This window comes from Schistocerca nitens, chromosome 6 (genome assembly GCF_023898315.1).
Source record: "Schistocerca nitens isolate TAMUIC-IGC-003100 chromosome 6, iqSchNite1.1, whole genome shotgun sequence".
NCBI lineage: Eukaryota > Metazoa > Arthropoda > Insecta > Orthoptera > Acrididae > Schistocerca > Schistocerca nitens.
Genome location: NC_064619.1, coordinates 136,770,401 through 136,793,913, shown reverse-complemented (window position 1 = coordinate 136,793,913; position 23,513 = coordinate 136,770,401). Strand labels below are relative to the sequence as shown.

At 41.3% G+C, this 23,513-nt stretch overlaps 1 protein-coding gene and 1 pseudogene across 2 annotated transcripts in view; one reads left to right on the top strand and one right to left on the bottom strand.

Moving 5' to 3' along the window:
* Window positions 1-23,513, bottom strand: part of LOC126263704 (xaa-Pro dipeptidase) — a 926,801-nt gene that overhangs the window by 595,353 nt on the left and 307,935 nt on the right. The gene's annotated exons all lie outside the window — the stretch shown is intronic.
* LOC126263920 (5S ribosomal RNA) lies at window positions 1,892-2,009 on the top strand (annotated as a pseudogene).

Sequence of the window (23,513 nt, the reverse complement as noted above, 5' to 3'; positions counted from 1 at the left end):
TGATAAAGATAGCGAAGGAAATCGAGTGTGGCCTTTTCAAATGAACCATCCTGTGATTCGTCCTACGTGACATACTAAAGACACGGCAAGTCTCAATCTGAACATGTCGAGCGGGAATTCTATCCCTGGTGAAAGACATGATTTCATGCGTAGAAGACAAGCTGCGAATGGCTAGCAACCAACGGCCAAGAAACGGCAAGATGTTGCGAGAAATGCCAGTATTTCATACTAAGTTTTGGGCACAAATAGACAGAAAATGTCATGTTCCGTCTGAAAAATAATGTGATAAACCGCGAAACGTGTTGTGATGAAAATGTATGCGCCTCCCTAGAATATATTACATGCACTATTCCTTCCATAGATATACAGGGTTATTACAAATGATTGAAGCGATTTCACAGCTCTACAATAACTTTATTATTTGAGATATTTTCACAATGCTTTGCACACACATACAAAAACTCAAAAAGTTTTTTTAGGCATTCACAAATGTTCGATATGTACCCCTTTAGAGATTCGACAGACATCAAGCCGATAATCAAGTTCCTCCCACACTCGGCGCAGCATGTCCCCATCAATGAGTTCGAAAGCATCGTTGATGCGAGCTCGCAGTTCTGGCACGTTTCTTGGTAGAGGAGGTTTAAACACTGAATCTTTCACATAACCCCACAGAAAGAAATCGCATGGGGTTAAGTTGGGAGAGCGTGGAGGCCATGACATGAATTGCTGATCATGATCTCCACCACGACCGATCCATCGGTTTTCCAATCTCCTGTTTAATAAATGCCGAACATCATGATGGAAGTGCGGTGGAGCACCATCCTGTTGAAAGATGAAGTCGGCGCTGTCGGTCTCCAGTTGTGGCATGAGCCAATTTTCCAGCATGTCCAGATACACGTGTCCTGTAACGTTTTTTCGCAGAAGAAAACGGGGCCGTAAACTTTAAACCATGAGATTGCACAAAACACGTTAACTTTTGGTGAATTGCGAATTTGCTGCACGAATGCCTGAGGATTCTCTACCGCCCAGATTCGCACATTGTGTCTGTTCACTTCACCATTAAGAAAAAATGTTGCTTCGTCACTGAAAACAAGTTTCGCACTGAACGCATCCTCTTCCATGAGCTGTTGCAACCGCGCCGAAAATTCAAAGCGTTTGACTTTGTCATCGGGTGTCAGGGCTTGTAGCAATTGTAAACGGTAAGGCTTCTGCTTTAGCCTTTTCCGTAAGATTTTCCAAACCGTCGGCTGTGGTACGTTTAGTTTCCTGCTTGCTTTATTCGTCGACTTCCGCGGGCTACGCGTGAAACTTTCCCGCACGCGTTCAACCGTTTCTTCGCTCACTGCAGGCCGACCCGTTGATTTCCCCTTACAGAGGCATCCAGAAGCTTTAAACTACGCATACCATCGCCGAATGGAGTTAGCAGTTGGTGGATCTTTGTTGAACTTCGTCCTGAAGTGTCGTTGCACTGTTATGACTGACTGATGTGAGTGCATTTCAAGCACGACATACGCTTTCTCGGCTCCTGTCGCCATTTTGTCTCACTGCGGTCTCGAGCGCTCTGGCGGCAGAACCCTGAAGTGCGGCTTCAGCCGAACAAAACTTTATGAGTTTTTCTACGTATCTGTAGTGTGTCGTGACCATATGTCAATGAATGGAGCTACAGTGAATTTATGAAATCGCTTCAATCATTTGTAATAGCCCTGTATATTGAGAAGCATCATGGATGCAGAACATGTCAGAAAAACAAGAATACAAAATATGTTTACAAAGTAAAAACTATACGCTAACGTACCTTCCACAGATGCTAAGTGAAATAGTGCTTACGTACGTCCTGTAAGAGAAAAAAATCTTAAACATATTTTTATTTAAAAGATGGTAGTGGAATATCGCCAACGGCCTTGCCGCAGTGATAGTACCGGTTCCCGTCAGATCAACGAAGTTAAGTTCTGTTGGGCTGGACTAGTATTTGGATGGGTGACCATTCGGTATGCCGAGCGCTGTTGGCGAGCGCCCTTGTGAGGCAAACCGAGGAGCTACTTGAAAGAGAAGTAGCTGCTCCGGTCTCGGAAACTGACATACGGCCGAGAGAGCGATGTGCTGACCACATGCCCCACCATATCCGCATCCAGTGATACCTGTGGGTTGAGGATGACACGGCGGCCCATCGGTACCACTGCGCCTTCATGGCCTGGTCGGGAGAAGTTAAGTAGAATGTTGTTGTTGTTGTGGTTTTCAGTCCTGAGACTGGTTTGATGCAGCTCTCCATGCTACTCTATCCTGTGCAAGCTTCTTCATCTCCCAGTACCTACTGCAACCTACATCCTTCTGAATCTGCTTAGTGTATGCATCTCTTGGTCTCCCCCTACGATTTTTACCCTCCACGCTGCCCTCCAATACTAAATTGGTGATCCCTTGATGCCTCAGAACATGTCCTACCAACCGATCCCTTCTTCTGGTCAAGTTGTGCCACAAACTCCTCTTCTCCCCAATCCTATTCAGTACCTCCTCATTAGTTATGTGATCTACCCATCTAATCTTCAGCATTCTTCTGTAGCACCACATTTCGAAAGCTTCTATTCTCTTCTTGTCCAAACTATTTATCGTCCATGTTTCACTTCCATACATGGCTACACTCCATACAAATACTTTCAGAAAAGACTTCCTGACACTTAAATCTATACTCGATGTTAACAAATTTCTCTTCTTCAGAAACGCTTTCCTTGCCATTGCCAGTCTACATTTTATATCCTCTCTACTTCGTCCATCATCAGTTATTTTGCTCCCCAAATAGCAAAACTCCTTTACTACTTTAAGTGTCTCATTTCCTAATCTAATACCTTCAACATCACCCGACTTAATTCGACTACATTCCATTATCCTCGTTTTGCTTTTGTTGATGTTCATCTTATACCCTCCTTTCAAGACACTGTCCATTCCGTTCAACTGCTCTTCCAAGTCCTTTGCTGTCTCTGACAGAATTACAATGTCATCGGCGAACCTCAAAGTTTTTATTTCTTCTCCATGGATTTTAATACCTACTCCGAATTTTTCTTTTGTTTCCTTTACTGCTTGCTCAATATACAGATTGAATAACATCGGGGAGAGGCTACAACCCTGTCTTACTCCCTTCCCAACCACTGTTTCCCTTTCATGCCCCTCGACTCTTATAACCGCCATCTGGTTTCTGTACAAATTGTAAATAGCCTTTCGCTCCCTGTATTTTACCCCTGCCACCTTTAGAATTTGAAAGAGAGTATTCCAGTCAACATTGTCAAAAGCTTTCTCTAAGTCTACAAATGCTAGAAACGTAGGTTTGCCTTTCCTTAATCTTTCTTCTAAGATAAGTCGTAAGGTCAGTATTGCCTCACGTGTTCCAGTATTTCTACGGAATCCAAACTGATCTTCCCCGAGGTCGGCTTCTACTAGTTTTTCCATTCGTCTGTAAAGAATTCGTGTTAGTATTTTGCAGCTGTGGCTTATTAAACTGATTGTCCGGTAATTCTCACATCTGTCAACACCTGCTTTCTTTGGAATTGGAATTATTATATTCTTCTTGAAGTCTGAGGGTATTTCGCCTGTTTCATACATCTTGCTTACCAGATGGTAGAGTTTCGTCAGGGCTGGCTCTCCCAAAGCCGTCAGTAGTTCCAATGGAATGTTGTCTACTCCGGGGGCCTTGTTTCGACTCAGGTCTTTCAGTGCTCTGTCAAATTCTTCACGCAGTATCGTATCTCCCATTTCATCTTCATCTACATCCTCTTCCATTTCCATAATATTGTCCTCAAGTACATGGCCCTTGTATAGACCCTCTATATACTCCTTCCACCTTTCTGCTTTCCCTTCTTTGCTTAGAACTGGGTTTCCATCTGAGCTCTTGATGTTCATACAAGTGGTTCTCTTATCTCCAAAGGTCTCTTTAATTTTCCTGTAGGCAGTATCTATCTTACCCCTAGTGAGATAAGCCTCTACATCCTTACATTTGTCCTCTAGCCATCCCTGCTTAGCCATTTTGCACTTCCTGTCGATCTCATTTTTGAGACGTTTGTATTCCTTTTTGCCTGCTTCATTTACTGCATTTTTATATTTTCTCCTTTCATCAATTAAATTCAATATTTCTTCTGTTACCCAAGGATTTCTACTAGCCCTCGTCTTTTTACCTACTTGATCCTCTGCTGCCTTCACTACTTCATCCCTCAAAGCTACCCATTCTTCTTCTACTGTATTTCTTTCCCCCATTCCCGTCAATTGTTCCCTTATGCTCTCCCTGAAACTCTGTACAACCTCTGGTTCTTTCAGTTTATCCAGGTCCCATCTCCTTAAATTCCCACCTTTTTGCAGTTTCTTCAGTTTTAATCTACAGGTCATAACCAATAGATTGTGGTCAGAGTCCACATCTGCCCCTGGAAATGTCTTACAATTTAAAACCTGGTTCCTAAATCTCTGTCTTACCATTATATAATCTATCTGATACCTTAAGTAGAATATCAGTGCCAATCCTGAATAACCTCGTGACCTTTTATCTATCTTGAATCATGATCCTAATAGCAAGTACAACTTTGTCAATTAGTCTCTTAAGTAACTGGGCTCTTACATAATTGCACACTCTCTCTCGACCCTCTCTGTCCCCGCTCCTTTCCCTCGTCCCCCCCCCCCTTCCCCACCAACGCTTTGTGGCCAATAGCGTTTGAGTATTGTGCTTTCCGCCGAATAGAGTGGAGCTTAGCACTCCGAGGCCTCCCTGTCAACTGCGCGAGCAGTGCCATTGTCAGTCGTCCACCAGCATTGCCAGTAGCAGCAAGCAGCCAGCAAGTGTTTGCAAATATTTATTAGTATTTCTTAAAAAATAACTGATAATGTCAAATATATTTATGACATTGTTCCTATAATTTTTTTCATCACTCAATTGCGATGTTGCTTCCAGTGGCACAACATTAGAGCAGAGACCAGCAGCATCAAGTAATTTATTCGAACGACTCGACGATAACACAGTCACTTCATCACTGTCATGACGCCAACTGACGAGATGCCTTAATAGAGGAAGGAAGAATTTGACAAGTCTGTTTTGTTGTAAACGCCTAGTAGAGAAATGTGCTCACAGTTTTCTACATCCAGACTGAGGAGCATGGTAGCAGAGGAGTGTAAGTCTGTAGAAAAACGGAATATAGTTCAGCAAATAATTGGAATGCAGAAGAATGGCAATAAGATGCATTACATGACTGGGCCACCAACACATTGTGCTGCATGTGCTGGAATTTGGAATTTTAAGTCCTTCTTAAGATGTCTATCCAATCTCCAAAGAAGTGCAAGCGATTGCAGTAAGTATTCACCTATCTATACTTATCGCTATTATGTTTGTATGGCGTTATAATTAGGGCCCATAGCACACTCTCGCTGCATTTGTCCCTTGAAAATAACGACGGATATTGATGTACTCGTCAACATTAAGTGTTTGAGAAAAAGCGTACCATTCTCACATCGCACTGCTCAACATTCAACACTTTTATTATTAGTATTTCCCCACATCACGATGTGATTACAGTAATGTGCAGGCGAATTCTATTTGCAGTGTTGAGGAAGTGATTGAGGCAATCTGCTGTATTTGAAGTACTCTAGAAATTGTATTGGCAATGTAATATGGCAAAAATGAAGCATAAATATGCTTCAAATATTTCAACACTAATAACGAAAATTCTATGTAAGCAGCTAATGACATTTCGTACAGTTTAGCTACTTCCCCCGCAACAAAAAAAGTCATATAAGTGTTAGTAATGTTGGAGATGAATGCAGTCGGAAAAACAAATGGATTTGTACTACTTCTTCTCCCTTATATATATATGGTAAAATCAGTACCCAAAGTGCATATATATATACTGCTGTTCAACACTACTACAATTTAAATAGCAGTACATATAAATGCGTCACTATCACGATCTTCAGACAGTGAGTTCTTTCCAGTAGTGGCATTCAAAAACCCCAAATGCAGGGACACCAAAATAAAACTTTCCAGAGATGTGTGGAACAGCCTGTCCGATAATCCAATGCAGAGTGTATCAATATCCCACGGAAGTACACAGTCGCCATCAGTAGAGATGGACAACCATACACTTACAGCAGGAGACTTCTTAATGTTAAAACTCTATAATGAGAGCGAATGTACATACTTGTAGGAAACTACATTAAAAAACTTAATTTATACTAGTTATGGGATCCAGCAGGCATCAGACCACAGACTCCGTTGGCAACCAATCATCTACAGATTACACGAGAAATTATGGATCAATTTACTGGAGCTAATGCAGCAAACGCCCTACTCCCATTGGAGGAAACGGTTTCTCAACTGTACAACACCTGCTACTTATCAATGGATGGAACTATATTTGATGCAACTATGCCAGATACTGACATGGAGCTATATTCATGTTTAAATACATTTATATATCCAGCAATATGTAAGAATTTATATAAGAAAATAAGCAAACAGCAAGTAAGTTACATGTGTATTACACACATCAGAAAAAGTTTTGCATCACTCCAGTTCCCAGAACTCCTGAACATGGAATTGACTGTGGATATTGTATCACAGACACAGTCCCTTTGGCTGTTCAGAGATGTCATTAACCGCCCCCCCCCCCAAGAGATGTACACAATCATGCATGAGCAGCGCCTATTAGACGGAGGGGGTCCGACATCCGATCAGTTCCAGTCATTCCACCAGGAAGGAGGTACACGGCTCGTGTTGTCTGTATTTCAGCCATGCCTAGACGGTCAATACCGCGGTTCGATCGCGTCCGCATTGTCACTTTGTACCAGGAAGGGCACTCAACAAGGGAAGTGTCCAGATGTCTCCGAGTGAACCAAAGCAATGTTGTTCGGACATGGTGGCGATACAGAGAGACAGGAACTGTCGATGACTCGTCCTAGTACAAATGCAATGGACAATAATGCATACAAGCCAGAACCTGTGATAAAAGAAAATAAAATGTTTCTGTCTCACATGAGGAGAAGCTGAAACTTGTACAAGTGAATTTAGGTATTGCACTCGCGTAAGTTTCTGGTTACGGGAGCCGTATAAACACCCATTTCTACCGACAACATACACAGACGCATGGTCCATTAAAACGTCAGTACAACTAGAAATACACTGCTACGTAATTCTGGCGTTGCAAACACACACCAGAGGAAATATCAAACAGAATTCGAGTGTGACTGACAGCTGTAACTAATCAACGCAAGTGTGTTTCTGAATGCAGAATATTTTCCATACAAGTTTAATTTGCCACTTGACTGGGGTAATAACATGTACAATCTACTACATGAAATGTATTCCAGGTTTCGATCTTCTTACTATTAGGGAGATAAATGTTGATATACGCTCAACCCACAGCTATTTGAGGACTTGGCACCAGAGGTGGAAATACTAAAACAGAATGGAAATACTAAAACAGGCCCTATTGATACTCAAACTGAATTTGAATCATCGGAAAATTTCCCACAAGACGCTGCGGCGTACGCATGATTACTGTATAACTTTGTGTTCTATTACTCGTCTGTGACAGGCGTTGTACAGTGAGCCACACACAGGTGGGTATTTGTCTCACATGCATGTCATTTCACGACAAATCCCCAGTGAGCAAACAGTGTTGCTGATGTGCAGGGCTTCCTCGACGAGTGTGGGTGTCTCCTATTTAAAGACGTAGCTTTCGTCGCTTTCACAGACGCAGTATGTGTTTTCACAAGTTTCCACACAATTATCACTTCGTCTCAACTGTTCAAAACAATAAAATATGCCAAGACTCGGAAGACAGTAGCGTGGCTGACTCGATTCCATCACGCAAAAGCTGAGATGAGACAGGAATGTGCTACGAAGGTATGCTGCCATCACTACGAAACTTTGATCACAGAGACAGCATTGTCAATGTCTGGATGTGGTAAATTTTCAAGAATGCTGCTATCCGGAATTTGGAATCATTCAAGTGTCCATCAATTCGACGCCTCAAGCAAGTGCATGGTGTAGCAGAAGAAAACCGTTTTTTACATGCTTCAGATGATGTCCAAATACTATTACAATGGTTGAGCAATAAACAATGCCTTTAAAAACTCTTGTATTTGCTGAAAGACTCCCAATATCATTTTTACAGGATTTCTTTCTCAGGTAAGTTTTGTTTTTAAACACATGACATCTGTGCTCATCTTCGAGAACTGGAGAGATGATTTCAGAGGTCTCTACAATATGTCGCTCAAAACTTAACCGATCAGCAGCTGCTTGCAACCAGCATACTGCATTTCGTGCATCTACGTATAAATATAATCTCAGGAGTTTATTACGCGAGCTGATGTGCACACGTTCTCTTTCGAGAAATGAGCCCGCTCCTTCTGCTTCATCTCCATATCTGGCACCTACTGTTAGCAGTAGTAGCACCACGTGATAAAAGCATGTTCAGACACGTACCAACACGCTATGATCTGTCGCAGCACGTTATTGGTAGATAAAAGGTCACAAGGTCACTCAGAACCGGCACTCATATCCTACTAATAGCAACAAATTTAATGCTCTTGGAGCCCACAGCAGATCAGCAGGACGCGACCTCGTAAAGTGTACAGTGTGAGATGGGGCGGCCACAGAGAGAAGTTGACGATTTCAAAGTAACACAAGGACTAGCAGTCCAACGTATTTTTATTCCCTTTTGTTCTGTGAATGCCGCAATCATTTTGGTAGACTTTTTAGCGTTTTAACCACTTGAGTTAAGTTTTAAAATCTGATGATGAGAGCATTGCCTCTCGAAACGCGTTGTTGAGTTGCATATAGGACAAAAATTACGGTTGAATGCTAGCAATTATTACTGCAAAAACGTACATCCGTAATAGATAATATAAAATAGTACCGAACTTGTTACAAAGTACATACATTTACATTACACTGAGGTGCATACGGCAGTTCTTAGCCTATTGTAGCCACACATCATCAACGAAAAAAAATCAGTTTACAACACTTACTTACATTGAACAAATTAGTGCACTGAAGATGTACAGAAGCCAGATTTTACTCAATACTGCATTATTTGATACTGTTAATAATATACGAGGGCTATCCGCAAAGTACATTACATTTTGGAATTAAAAATAAATAAAGTATTGGAAATTTTTTTTATTATATACAGATGAAAGCCACACTTCAAAACTACTTTTCTACATAGTTGCCATTTAAATTAAGGCACTTATCGTAGCGATGGACGAGCTTGGAAATTCATTCGTCGTAAAATTCGGCCGCCTGCGCCTTCAACCACGTGGTTACCTCTTCTTGAAGCTGTGCGTCGTCATCAAAACGCTGCACATCCAACCACTTCTTCATTGCTGGGAATAAGTGGAAGTCGCTCGGTGCCAGGTCGGGACTGTACGTCGGATGAGGAAACAACTTCCACTTAAAAGATTCGAGAACTTCACGAGTCGCATTTGCCGTGTGGGCCCGGGCGGTGTCGTGAATCAGCAAGATCTTTGAGCCCAACTTTCCCCTGCGCTTGTTTTGTAGTGCTCTTCTGAGGTTGTGCAGAGTTTGGCAATACCATTGAGAGTTTATTGTAGTGCCTCTTTCCAGGAAATCCACAAAAATCGTATTTCTACCGGGTTACTGATTAACCACGTGGTACACCTATCAACCGGTTCTACTAAGAAATTCTTCAATGGCGCAGAAGACGTTGGTCACCAATAAATCCTTTAGGCTCCTCTTAAACAGAACGTTGTTAGCAGTTACACTTTTTAAGACTTCTGACAAGTTACTGAAAATGTGTGTTCCTGAATAAGGGGCACCTTCTGGACCAGAGGAAATGATTGTGAATCTTTTGCTGATAGTTCTCACATTACATTTATCGTTTTCCATGGAGCCCTTGGAGAGGAGGGATGTGGAAAGAGTCAAAGTTTTTTTTCTTTTTTTTGTACTTAAGATACATGGATATCGTACTATTCTAATGCAGACAGAGTTATGAGCTATAATCCTTGAAAAGGTATTCATCGATGGAGTAGAAGGAGTTTGCCAATAGGAAGTTCTTTAAATCACTTACAAGACCTTTGACATGCTCTGGTAAGTTACTGAATATATAAGTACACATGTATTTGACTCCTTTTTGTACTAATGTTAAGTTTTTATAGTCCTTAAACATATTGTTTTTGGTTCTGGTATTATAATCATGTTTTGCACAATTTTGTGTAAAAAGAGACTTGTTGGAAATGACAAAGGACATCAATGAGTATGTGTATTGATAAGTAGTAGTTACAACACCAAGTTTCTTAAAGAGCTCTCTGCATGATGATCTAGGACTGACACCAGATATAATTCTAATGACTCGTTTCTGAATTTTGAAAATGTTCTCTTTGAGAGAGAAGTTTCCCCAAAAGATGATTCCATAACTCATTAGTGAATGGAAGTAGGCCGAATAAACTAACTTCTTCATTTTTAAATCACCTATTTCTGCTATTATGCGTACTGCAAAAATGTAGCTGAACTAAGGCGTTTCATTAAGTCAAGGGTGTGAGTTTTCCAATTTAGGTTGTGGACAATTTGTAGTCCTAAAAATTTGACACTGTCTACAGCTTTAATTTCACTGTTTGAATACATTAAACTTATAGGGTCAGGTATTCTTTGTGAGGTACTAAACTGTATGTACTGGGTCTTGTCAAACTTCAGTGACAATCCATTTGTTGTGAACCAGCCATTGATACTTACAAATATTTCATTAGCTGATTGCTCAGTGAGATCTTATTTGTAGTATTCATTCCACGACGTGAACTGTTGGTTTTAAAAAAGATATACATATTTTTGACAAATTTTGTAAAAGAATAAATATATTGGGAAGCATAAGTTGTTATCCTCAATTCCTTGAACAGGAAGTTCTTGATTTCACATAAGACATAATTCATATTACACGCCTTTGGACTAGGAAAACTTTACCCCAGACTTGATGAGTTACCTCCAAAAATGATTCCATATTACATTAGGGAAAGAAAGTAAGTGAAGTATGCTAGCTCTTTATTTTTATTCCAGCTACAACTGAGAACATCCGTAATGCAAAAAAGATCTGGTTCGGCACGTCAGCAGTTCTGTGGTATGCTTCTCCCAGTTGAATTTATTGCCGGCCGAGGTGGCCGAGCGGCTCTAGACGATACAGTCTGGAACCGCGCGACCGCTACGCTTGCAGGTTCGAATCCTGCCTCGGGCATGGGTGTGTGTGATGTCCTTAGGTTAGTTAGGTTTAAGTAGTTCTAAGTTCTAGGGGACTGATGACCTCAGAAGTTAAGTCCCATAGTGATAACGCTGACAACTTCTTCTATCTGCTTGTCATCATGTTTTAGGCATATACTGGGGGTAAATCTCTTACAAGCTCTGAACTTCATATAATACATTTTTTCAAAGTTTGCTGACGAAAACTGGCTGGGGACCATTTACCAATGTCTATGAAAATTTAGTTAAGCGATATTTCTAAAATTATTCTTGATTTGCTACTTTTTGCAATGTTTGTGTATCATCTGCAAACAAAACAAACTTGGCATTTGGTGAACTTAGAGAAGGAAGGTCATTTTTACACAAAGAATACGTAAGAGGCCTAAGATAGAACCTTGTGGGACATCGCACGTAATTAGTTCCCAGTTGGATAATGCCTGATGGCTTAATACAGAACTACTTCCTACTGATATCCTTTGTTTCCTGGCAGAGAGATACTATCTGAACCATTCTGCCGCACTTCCTGTATCACTACAACATTCTAACGTACTTATGATTCAGACAGTCACTGTCTTTGGCAGATCACAAAATATACCAGTACCCTGTAATTTATTCTCTAATGAAACGGTACATTTTCACAGTATGTGTAAATAGACTTCTCAATGCAGGAATCGTTTAGGAAACTGAATTGTGATTTAGACAGTCTAAACTGGAGTGATAAAAGTCATGGGATACCTCCTAATATCGTGTCGGGCCTCCCTTTCCCCGACGTAGGGCAGCACCTCAACTGGTCGTTGGAAGACCCCTGCAGAAATATTGAGCCATGCTGCCTCGACAGCCGTCCATAATAGCGAAAGTACTGCAGGCACTCATTTTCTGCACAAACTGACCCCTCGATTGACCCTTTCCGGTCGATGTGCTTGGTTAAATCATTTGCTCGAAATGTCCAAATGGTCTTCAAACCAACCGTGAACATAGTGCGGTGACACAGTGCAATCTAATCAACAAAAAATTCCATGGTTGTTTGCGAACATGATGCCCATGAGTGGCTGCAAACGGTCTCCAAGTAGCCGAACATAACCATTTTCAGTCAATAATCGGTTCAGTTAGGCGAGAGGACCCAGTCCATTCCATGTGAACACAACCCACACCATTACGGAGCCACCATCAGCTTGCCTGCTGCCTTGTTGACAACCTGGGTCCACGGTTTCGTGGGGTCTGTGCCACACTCGAATCCTACCATCCGCTCTTACCAACTAAAATAAGGTCGCGGTTTTCTAATCGTCTAGGATGCAAACGAAAAAGGTTATAAGCTCAAGAGAGGCGCTGCAGGCGATGTCGTGATGTTAGTAAAGGCACTCGCGTCGGTCGTCTGCTCCCACAGCCCATTAACGCCAAATTTCGCAGCACTGTTCGTCGTACATCCCACGTTGATTTCTGCGGTTATTCCACACAGTGTTGCTTGCCTTTTAGCACCGACAATTCTACGCTAACGCCGCTGCTCTCGGACGTCAAGTGAAAGCTTTCGGCAACTGTGTCGTCCATGGTGAGAGGTAATGCCTGAAATGTGGTACTCTCGCCACACTAACGATTTCAGAAATGGATGGCCGACGAGTTTATCTCCAACTACTACTCCGCGTTCAAAATCTGCTGATTCCTGTCGTGCGACCATAATGATGTCGGACACCGTTTCACGTGAATCATTTGAGTACAAATGACAATTCTGACAATGCACTGCCTTCTTATATCTTGTGTACGCGGTACTACCACCATCTCTATACGTACATATCGCTATCTCATGACTTTTGTCACCTCAGTGTATTATTTATACTCCTATAGTTCAGAAGCAACTGTATTTTACGTCTTCTAAAATTTTCAAATATGAGAGCAAAAGTGGATTGTACGGAAATTTGACGGCATTTCTTTATCTACTTTCTTGTACAAAGACGTAACTTAAGTATATTTCAATATTCGGGTAATTTTTTGCTGATAAATGACTAATTAAACAAATAACTTCATATGTTACTAATCTGAGGTTAACGCTTAAACAGCGACTTGCTGATTTTTTTATTCTTGATTTTAAAGATTTTACTGTAGACATTACTTCCACTGGTGTAATGATGGTCATATCCATATTACTGACGTTATTAGCAATGGCTAGTCTGAGATATTCCATGGCAGCATCTAATGAGCTTGTCAACATCATCTTTTCAGTAACAGCTACGAAATGCTTATTAAAAAGCTTTGTAACTCTGCACACGTCAGTTACCAAAGAATCATTTACTCTTTATGCTATCTGTTCCTCTTCATCTCTTGTTCTATCTGTCTCTTCCTTCAATATACCTCATATTGTCTTTATTTTGTTACCCGGTATGACTATCTTCTCCTCGTAATGAGTTTCCTTTGATGTCTGCATTACTGTCTTCAGTATTTTGCAGCATGTCCCCTAATGAGCTTTACCTTCAGCTTCGCAGGTGTTGCTAACTGAAATATACAGTTTTTTTTGTCTAACCTGTGTTATTTTTGGGGAAAATAGCTTTCAGATAAGGCAAACATTTTATTAATGGAAGTGTCGTATTTTGCATTCATGCCATGAGTGCTTTATATGTTACTCCAATTCATATCTTTGAGTTGTTTTCTAAAACAATCAATTATTAATTTACTGATGTCCTCTTGAATTCAATTTCTTAGTCTGAATGTCCACTCACTACTGGTTACGATATATATATATATATATATATATATATATATATATATATATATATATATATATATATATATATATATACTATAAAGGTTTTATCAAAGGATGTTTTTGAGCAATTAGTTTCCATAACTGGGAAATTGTTAGAAGAAAGTAAGGTGAATGATAATTTTACTAACTGTAATAAAGCCTTAATGGACGAGTTTTTAAGATAATCTAGATTAAAATCACCAGCCAGCATTTTTTCCTTGTTTTTTAATGTTGAATAGTCCAGTACAGCTTCAAGGCGACTTATGAACAAATTCAGATTACCTGCATGTGCTAAGCATACCCTTATTATTATATAGCATTTATTATGAAATTGCCGCCAATGCTTCCATATGCAGCAAAGTTTATTATGAAAATTCCTGGTGAATGTGGCAACACCTCCTTCCTCCAATCTGCTCTAGAGAAACGAGATACTAACCTAAACCCTTTACACTCAACACATCTACACCAGTGGCCACATGAAGTTCATATATGTCAACTGCGTTTGATGATTCTAACTCATCAATGAAAATAAATTTAATGCTCAGTGGTCGAATACTGTGATGTCATTCTGAGAGATACGGTTGGGTGGAAATAAAACTTCTGGTGACTGACGAAAATTTTCAACCACAGTTGTTCCTACTGATGCAGTGTCCCACAGTTATGTTGTATGGTTTCTTTCTCATGCTGAAAGTTTACTTCAGAACTAATCTCTATTAAAATTTCGGTTCTCTATATCGTCCCTATTCTAGAAAAGGTGCTATTCTGACATCTGTAACAACTGGTACTTTAGCACTACTGACGGTGCCCCCACCTTTACGTTTTCTGTTAGTCCAGCCAGTTTACCTTTCCCTTACTTGCTGAGGTGAAGGCCATGCCTATTATAATCCCATCTACTGACTGAAACAACAGGAATGCAACTGTATCTAAACGTATATAACTGCTTAACTTTGTAAATATGCATTATCATCATGTAAGTGTAATTACCTTGCTTCCGTGATTTGCGTAGTATTGGAGGAAGTTGTCATTACTGCAGAAAAGAAGAACTTGTGTAAAGCATCGATGCTTGCCTTGCAAACAACAGTATTTGGTGGACATATTTTCTTCTTCGTCTGTGTTATCATAATCTCTCGTAAACCAGTCACGATTCTCCATACGAGGCACTGATCAGAATGTCTCATAACATATGAAGGGATTAAAAGGTGTCCCATTAGTTCCGTTAACGACGCGACGGCGATTTTCCTCCCGAAAGCGGACAAAGGCGGTGAAGGGGGTGGGGGGGGGGGGCTATGGGGCAGCACCCCACCAACACCAGAATTAGACCTGTTTCTTCTTACAAAAAGGGAGAGCAGTTCAATGTAACACAGTTTCCAGCCTTAACAGTATCGAAAATTTTCTCGCTGTTGTAGTTGTATTAATTACTTGTTTACCTTACAGAATTTGGAGACGGCACGATGATATAAAATTTCCACGTCCTCCGTCCCTATCACCAGAGCAAAATCATGGATTCAACTCTGTCCCGCAGCCATTTTCAACTGAACGCATATCCTGTCTCTAAATGATCTCAAGGCCGACGTGACATTCAAATCCACCCTAAGCTTACATGTAACGTAATGTCGATTTGACTTGTGTAATCTGTGTACTTTGATAAAGAAGCATAAGATTAAGGGAACTTTTTTTTTTTTTTTGCTTAAGTTGTGGAATACTCTTATTTACGATTAAGCACACGTATTTCAATGCATTAATATTTTTGTCAGGTGATATTCGTGAGTTTAGCCTTTAAGCCACCGTCAGGTACCAACTGTCAAATGGATGTAATGATAAAGTCAAATCAGATTTACATTACATGCAGAACCTCAGAGCGAAAACATTTTAACAGAGTGTACGAGGGCAGTTCAATAAGTAATGCAACACATTTTTTTTCTCGGCCAATTTTGGTTGAAAAAACCGGAAATTTCTTGTGGAATATTTTCAAACATTCCCGCTTCGTCTCGTATAGTTTCATTGACTTCCGACAGGTGGCAGCCCTGTACGGAGCTGTTAAAATGGCGTCTGTAACGGATGTGCGTTGCAAACAACGGGCAGTGATCGAGTTTCTTTTGGCGGAAAACCAGGGCATCTCAGATATTCATAGGCGCTTGCAGAATGTCTACGGTGATCTGGCAGTGGACAAAAGCACGGTGAGTCGTTGGGCAAAGCGTGTGTCATCATCGCCGCAAGGTCAAGCAAGACTGATCTCCCGCGTGCGGGCCGGCCGTGCACAGCTGTGACTCCTGCAATGGCGGAGCGTGCGAACACACTCGTTCGAGATGATCGACGGATCACCATCAAACAACTCAGTGCTCAACTTGACATCTCTGTTGGTAGTGCTGTCACAATTGTTCACCAGTTGGGATATTCAAAGGTTTGTTCCCGCTGGGTCCCTCGTTGTCTAACCGAACACCATAAAGAGCAAAGGAGAACCATCTGTGCGGAATTGCTTGCTCGTCATGTGGCTGAGGGTGACAATTTCTTGTCAAAGATTGTTACAGGCGATGAAACATGGGTTCATCACTTCGAACCTGAAACAAAACGGCAATCAATGGAGTGGCGCCACACCCACTCCCCTACCAAGAAAAAGTTTAAAGCCATACCCTCAGCCGGTAAAGTCATGGTTACAGTCTTCTGGGACGCTGAAGGGGTTATTCTGTTCGATGTCCTTCCCCATGGTCAAACGATCAACTCTGAAGTGTATTGTGCTACTCCTTCAGAAATTGAAGAAACAACTTCAGCGTGTTCGTAGGCACAAAAATCAGAACGAACTTCTCCTTCTTCATTACAACGCAAGACCTCACACAAGTCTTCGCACCCGAGAGGAGCTCACAAAACTTCAGTGGACTGTTCTTCCTCATGCACCCTACAGCCCCGATCTCGCACCGTCGGATTTCCATATGTTTGGCCCAATGAAGGACGCAATCCGTGGGACGCACTACGCGGATGATGAAGTTATTGATGCAGTACGACGTTGGCTCCGACATCGACCAGTGGAATGGTACCGTGCAGGCATACAGGCCCTCATTTCAAGGTGGCGTAAGGCCGTAGCATTGAATGGAGATTACGTTGAAAAATAGTGTTGTGTAGCTAAAAGATTGGGGAATAACCTGGTGTATTTCAATGCTGAATAAACCAACCCCTGTTTCAGAAAAAAAAAATGTGTTGCATTACTTATTGAACTGCCCTCGTAGAAGCTTGCTCTCTAGATATGCAGACACCGACTCTTCTCGAGACCAATAGCAGACATAAAGGCTACCAAACAACACGAAAAGAAGATGAAATTAATGTAGATCAAGCGACACGCTAACATTAAACATAGTGAAACAGTCGATGATTTAGTGAAGACCGCCGCTCAAAACTGCACACTTAAAAACATGTTTTTACTGATATCAGACCTTAGCAGTGTTTTATGAAGATGACCAAGATGGCAATGAGAAGACGAATATCGGTCGTCGCTACGAAGTGAAGGGAAATATTATGGATAAATACAACAAAAAATTCCCTAGAAGCACTAGTTCCACATAATTAAGAGAAATAAAAATTTTATAAGTTCAATAATTCGCACACGATTTAATTGTAGATCTTTTCCCAACCATCTACACCGAATACACGTTCAGGATAATCTTACTGCGAATATGATGAATTAAAAGTAGGGGATATCAATCACTTTTTTCCGAATGTAATACGTATGAAAACCGAAACTTCCTGGCAGATTAAAACTGTGTGACAGGCCACGACTCGAATCCAGGACCTTTGTCTTTCGCGGGCAAGTGCTTTGACGACTGTGTTACCCAAGCACAGCAAGGTACTGGCAGAACTAAAACTGGGAAGACGGTCGAGAATCTTCCTTGGGTAGATCAATCGGCAGGCACTTGCCCACAAAGGCAAAGGCCTCGGTTCCGAGTCCTGGCCCGGCACACAGTTTTAATATGCCATAAAGCTTCATATCAGCGCACACTCTGCTGCAGAGGGAAAAATGCATTTTCCATTAAAACTATTAAATTGATTTCGTATAACAGTTAATCAGATGTCATCAACCATAACCACTTAATACATCAGCTCTCCCTCATCAATACAACACATTAATTTTAAAACTAATTACGAAATTTTGAAATAAATATAATTTTACGCTTCAAAAACCTAGAAAATTCTTAAAATACGATATGCCATCCAGGAAAAAAGTGAATTAGCGTGCAGCAAATATTATTTAAGAGAGAAAACAATGTCACGAAACTATTAAGTAGTTATCTTGATTGTGAAGAAGGAAGATGATGTGATCATTAGTCGGTTACCTGTTTCATAGATAATTTGAACGAGTTTTGCTATCGGAAACCGGCGTAGGATATAACAAGAAGGTGGAACGAAATCGGTCATGTCCTTTTCAAAGGATCCACTTCGGAGTTTTCTCTAAGCAATCTGTGTAAACTACGAAAAACCTGAACCTAGACACGTTATTGAGAACTGAATATCGATCCTTCCGAATGTAAATCCAATGTGTTACCCAGTGCGCCATAGCTCGCTATCTTCGATGAGAGTGCTCAAACGAGATAAAAGATACGTAAATTTTAATGAAAGAATGGCTGCAAATCTTTCTTGTACTCTATAGACCATTTATAGAGAACCATTAAGTTGAACCTCCTGGATTTAAACGTATGAGTTAAGGACCTCGAGGCTATTTCTACACTCTGACAATCATATGGTAAGGTTCTGACAAGCTTATGTAGATTAGAAGTGGTAATCCTATTGCTTGTGAACAAAATCAATAAGGACTGACGCTTTTGGATTTAAGTACATTAATGCACCTTCGCAATATTTTTTTCCACAATTATACAAAGCAATTCTGACAGTTCTTAACACTCACGTAGAAATGAAAAGATTTGGACAGAAATAATACTGTCACGGTCCTTTTTATTTCTGTAGGTGATTCCCAGTTAATACAATTAGTAAAAAAAAAAGAAGCTATTTTGAGGCATGAAACCCCACGAGAGTACTCAGAGAACGAAGACGCTATTGGTTGGCATGTTCCCAGCAGCCCCTCAAAAAAATGTGCGTGTGAATTCCTAAGGGACCAAACTGCTGAGGTCATCTGTCCCTAGACTTAGAAACTACTGTGGGACTGATCATGTTTAAATTTAGAACAGTAACATGCTGTAAAGCACTGCCTGACTTGTTTTGAAATATCTGAAGTCTCTTAACGTCTGGGTGACCTACTTCTGTTCCAGAAGAACCCATTCTACGCTTCTGAGCCTCTTCGGATGTTGGGAGAGCTGAGGTTAGGCTGATGCAGCTGTGAGAAGTATTCCAGACATTGATAGTAAAGACAAAGAAATCTACGTTGTCGAACGCAGACTGACGCCATGTTACACTTGGAGCAAGCTCTCCAGTGTGGCAGACACTTGACAGCTCCAGCTCTTGAGCTTCTTTACGTAATAGCTCATTTAACAACTTCACATATATACTAACTAGTTTGGTTTGATGCAGCTCTACTTGCTACTCTATCCTGTGCAAGACTCTTCATCTATGAACAACTACTGCAACCTACATCCATCTGAATCTGCTTGCTATACTCCTCTCTTGGTCTCCCTCTACGATTTTTACTGCCCGTCCCTACTTCCCTGCAGTACTATATTAGTGTTCTCTTTATGTCTCTGAATGTGTCCTGTCAACCACTGCCTTCTTTTAGTCAAGCTGTGCCACAAATTTCTTTTCCATTCAGTACCAACTCATTAGCTGCGCAATCTACCCATATAATCTTCATCATTCTTCTGTAGCACCACATTTCAAAAGCTTCTATTCTCTTCCTGTATAAATTATTTATTGTCCATGTTTCACTTCCACACGTGGCTATGCTCCATACAAATAGGTGGCAACACTTCATACAAATACCTTCAGAAAATACTTCACAACACTTATCTAAGTTCAATATTAACAAATTTCTGTTCTTCAGAAACGCTCTCCTTGCAATTGCCAGACTACATTTCATATCCCCGCTATTTCGACTATAATCAGCTATTTTGCTGCCCAACTAATAAAACTCATCTACTACCTTTGGTTCAAATGGTTCTGAGCACTATTGGACTTAACATCTGAGGTCATCAGTCCCCTAGAACTTAGAACTACTTAAACCTAACTAATCTAAGGACATCACACACATCCATGCCCTCTACTACCTTTACTGTCTCACTACCCAAACTAGTTCCACCAGTATCGCCTGATTTAATTCGACTACATTTCATTACATTTATTTTCATTTTATTGATATTCATCTTATATCGTCATTTCAAAGCACTGTCCATTCGGTTCGTTGCTCTCGCTAGCCCTTTGCCGCCTCTGGCAGAACAACAATGTCATCGGCAAACCTCAGTTAATAAACTGAAAATAAGGGTAACTCCACTATAGAAACACGATTTCAGTGGAGCTATTTTGTTTAGTCACACGAGAGAGCTGGATAGAAAATGCTGAGGAGGTATAGTCGGTATACTAAAAAGCGAGCAGCACTCGCGAAGAAGGAAGGGCTGCCGTACGGGATGACTAAGAATCAGTTTGCGCTGTTGCAGTTAGAGCAATGTGTAGAAGTTTACACAGAACCTGCCCACATGCTTTTCTTGCGTTTGTATTATTAAAAACTCATATCTGTATACATATCTGTGTAGCACCAACACACCCGCGGGGGTATACTCCGTAGGTAAACACAAAAGCGAGCAGCATTCCCACTCGTGGTGGGGGAGGTTGCCTTTTCCCGGCAGGACGCTACGACTGCCGTACAGCATGGCTAAGAATCAATTTCCCTCTAGCACTGTAGAATAGGGCGCAAAGAATTTCGTAGAGTCTGTACATAGACGTTTCTTGTGTTAGTATTACTATTAACTCATATCTTTACCCATGCAGGGTTAACACATTTTGTGGAATACATAACCTGGGCGCGTCAGCGTACTGTGTCGTCAGTGATGCGTAAGGTGCGGAAGGGTCGGTATAACTTTGTGAAACACCTAGCAGTTGCTTTTTGTGACACAATGCGCTAGAGAGAACGGGGAACGTCCTGCCCACTCTTCACTTTGCAGACCTATGAAAGAGGGAATTGCTCGATCAGACTCCGGCTACCTACTTTCCCCCACACTTTTGTTCTCGACCCCCGCCTTTCCACATTGTTACGCCCCCACAACACAGTTTATCCGTTAATAAGTTCTACCTCCCACAAATATGGTACAAACATTTAGTATTTGTTCTCAACCCAGGTTATTTAAGAAAATTGTTAATTTTGTACCATTAGAACATTATTTTTACTAATCTGCAATGTTTCAATCCCTGCAACGAGGTAACTTATTAGTCCCAGACAAAAAAATGGATAGTACGTTTTTTGTGAGAAATTTAATAAAAATATAAAAAGTTACCTTTAAACGACCAACCAACCCCCAACCCCACGCTCACACTCCCCTAGTCAGGAGTTTTAGTATGTTATACATTACAGGAGTACAACGAAGAAAAATTAGGAGTAAAAATTCGTGTATTTACACATTTTTGTACGTTGGAAGGGGGTTCCAACGTACAAAAATGTGTAAATACACGAATTTTTACTCCTAATTTTTCTTCGTTGTACTCCTAATTTTCCTTCGTTGACTGGACTACACGTGAAATAATGATAAGGGTGACTTCACACTTTCATTTTATAACATGTAAATTACAACATAGTCGAAGTTGTGATAGTTTGTTACTATTATAGTTTGAACCGAGCTCTGGATCTGCTTCATCGCTGTGTAAACAGAATAAGCTAAGACAATGACCTAGCCTCGTCGAATAACACCATTCTCGTCAGATCACCGAAGTTAAGCAACGTCGGCGTGGCCGTTACTTAGACGGGTAACCGACCGAGTACGCCACGTACTTGCCTTTTGTCTTTTCGGCAAAGGGGCTGAAAGGTGGTGGCGCAAAGTTCCCAATCAACCAGACTTTGTGTCAATGGCCTGAATTAAATTCCGAAGCTCTCCGCAGTATCTCATAAAGTGAGGGAATGTAATACTGTGGATGGTGATCCATACACCGGACGGAGGCATGAAACTCGGTGACCCCCTTGGTGCTACTCGACAGCAGTTTCACTCTCCTCCCCCCCCTCTCATCATAATTATCCAACATAAAACTGACACCGCACTACAAACACTCATTACAGTCCTCTACGATTATTATACATACAACGCTCACATTTCGCCACTGAAATGTGCCCCTGTGAGTAAAGGACAGAAAAACCTTTCCGTTTAGGCAGGCGGCTGAACTTGCCCTTCGGGGTCTCCCAGCCAAAAATGCCATAAAACGTGAATTTACTCTACAATAAGCTAACAAACTGTATAGCAATAGATGGATAAAAAATATCGCTGAAAGTACTGTCAAGAGGAGGAAAAGTACAGAGAATATGTGTGAGTAAAGGTAAGAAATTAAAAAATGAGATTGGTTGGACTGTTATCAGTTATCACTGAATGGTCTCTAATGTTTCCATGGTACGTCAAACGCCACGCTGAATATATCTAGACATATGGATAACAGTGAAAATTCAGAATACAATTGCGTCAATCACAGGAGAAAGAGTCGATTTAAACTCTCTCGAAGTTCCAGTCGCATTTCCCTCCAGTTGTCCCCGTCCCTCATACACGTGCGGCCCGCAGCTCCGGACGTGCTGGCGTCGTGGCGCTACGCGCTATGTTCGTATACAGCCAGCCCTGGTTCTCATTCCGTGTTATCTTTACTGCTGCTGCCTGCATATCTGGCGGTCCAGCAACTGTGCACACGCTATAAGCGGGAAACACTACCGGAGTAAACACGAGGGAGGAAACAATGCGAAGGGATATTGCGTCCGTCTCGCAAATTAGCAGCGGAGCGCATACGACCGCGTTACGTGCTGCTTTACTTTCCCGGGCAGCAGGCATGAAGCTGCTGTTATATCCGCAGGCATCAAATGAGAGAGAGAAATATTAGTCTAACGTTACATCTTTTCTGCCGCTTTCATAGCTACGGGCCGCGCGGGATTAGCCGAGCGGTCTCTGGCGCTGCAGTCATGGACTCTGCGGCTGATCCCGGCGGAGGTTCGAGTCCTCCCTCGGGCATGGGTGTGTGTGTTTGTCCTTAGGATAATTTAGGGTAAGTAGTGTGTAAGCTTAGGGACTGATGACCTTAGCAGTTAAGTCACATAGGGTTTCACACGCATTTGAACATAGCTACGGGACGTGTGTCAGCGTTTTGGTTGAGGGACACTAGGAACCGGAGACACTTATGGACCAGACCATCCCACACGTGTTTCTGTGGGACAAAACTTTCATAACAATGTTGGAAAACTAAAATCTGTCGAAAATTCTTTCAGTAATGTGTGACTTTATTTGAACAAAAATGTAGTCATTATAAGCTGATTCCCTTAGGATCTTTCTCACCATATCCGCAGCTGAGCGCAACAACACACAAATGATGGTACCATAAAAGAAAAACCAACGAAATGATGTGCAACTAAGAACAAGTTAGTAGAATATCCATGAAACTGTCGTGAGTTTACGA